The following is a 1,617-nucleotide window of genomic DNA, read 5'->3' on the forward strand; positions in this document are numbered from 1 at the left end:
GAAGGCGAAGCCTTCGAAGCCTTTCGTCCCCTTCTTCCCGGAAGTGCACAGTAGGCTCACGCAGTCCTGGAGGGCACCTTTCTCTGCCCGTGCTGCGAGTGCCTCCGCCCTCACCGCCCTTGACGGCGGAGCTGCCAGGGGGTATGAGGCGATCCCGTCAGTGGAGCGCGCTATCGCGGTCAATCTTTGTCCGCGCGGCGCCTCTACGTGGCGGGGTTTGCCCCGCCTCCCGTCCAAAGCCTGTAGGTTGTCTGCCTCCCTCGGAGCCAGAGCTTATAAGGCTGCGGGCCAGGCTGCTTCTGCTTTGCACGCGATGGCCACCTACCAGCGCTACCAAGCGCAGGCGCTGGCCGAGCTGCACGAGGGCGGGTCCAACCCAAGCTTATTACATGAGCTGCGCACCGCGACCGACTATGCTCTTCGGACTACTAAGTCCGCTGCGTGTGCGCTGGGGAGGACGATGTCCACACTTGTGGTTCAGGAACGCCACCTCTGGCTAAACCTGGCCGATATGCGCGACGTTGACAAAGTTCGCTTTCTTGACTCGCCCATATCCCAGGCTGGCCTGTTCGGCGACACCGTCGGTGAATTCACCCAGGAATTCAAGGCGGTGAAAGAGCAGTCGGATGCGATGGGCAATGTCATCTATCGGCGTGGCCGTAAGCCCGCTCCGCCCGCCGAGCCATCCACCTCCGCTGTTCCTCGCCGAGGGCGCCCGCCAACGAGTGCTGCCCCGCCCCCGCCTGCGCCTCCGGCCAAGCGGGCGCGGCGTTCACCTCGAAAGCAGGCAGCCCCTCCTGCCCAGGGCGCCGTTAAGTCCGGTAAACGGACCGCGAAGCGTCCCTGAGACAGGCCATCCGGAGAAGAGGAAACTTGCTCTTTCCCCGCTGGAGGGCGGGGCCCCGATAACAACGGTACTTTTCAGTGCCACCAAAACATCAGTAAAAGAGCACTTTTCCCCTTCCCCGGATGTGACTGCACGAGTTCTGCCAGTCCGGGACGCGCTGCCTTCCGGCTCGCAGACTCTACGTGCTTCGCCAGTGGCTCACGAGCGCTGGGGGGACGGTCTCCCTTCCCTCAGCCCTCCAGCCCCCTCTCCGGAGTCAGGGTGCGGAGCCAGAACGAATCGCTCTCCTCCAGCTTTTCCGCGGGACCCTCGTGCTTCCCGGATCAGCACACCCACTCCGCGCTGCCCCACCGCTGGTACGTCAGCGATTGTAGCGATGACTCCATTAGCGAGGGCTCTGCCTGCCTGGTTAGCGCGGGCCAGCCCCTCGCGGTGGCTCATACGCACAATCAGACTCGGTTACGCGATTCAGTTCGCGAAACGGCCTTCCAAGTTTACGGGCGTGTATTTCTCCAGGGTCAACCCCCTGTCTGCCCCTGTCTTGCGAGAGGAGATTGCTGCCCTCCTGGCGAAGGGTGCAATCGAGCCGGTTCCTCCAGCCGAGATGGAGAGTGGGTTTTACAGCCCATACTTCATCGTACCCAAAAAGAGCGGTGGGTCACGGCCAATCCTAGATCTGCGCGTTTTGAACCGCTGTCTGCACAAGCTGCCGGTCAGAATGCTCACGCAGAGGCGCATTCTCCAATGCGTTCGTCCTCGGGATTGGTTTG

Source organism: Danio rerio, chromosome 3 (genome assembly GCF_052040795.2).
Source record: "Danio rerio strain M-AB ecotype USA chromosome 3, GRCz13ab, whole genome shotgun sequence".
Classification (NCBI taxonomy): domain Eukaryota; kingdom Metazoa; phylum Chordata; class Actinopteri; order Cypriniformes; family Danionidae; genus Danio; species Danio rerio.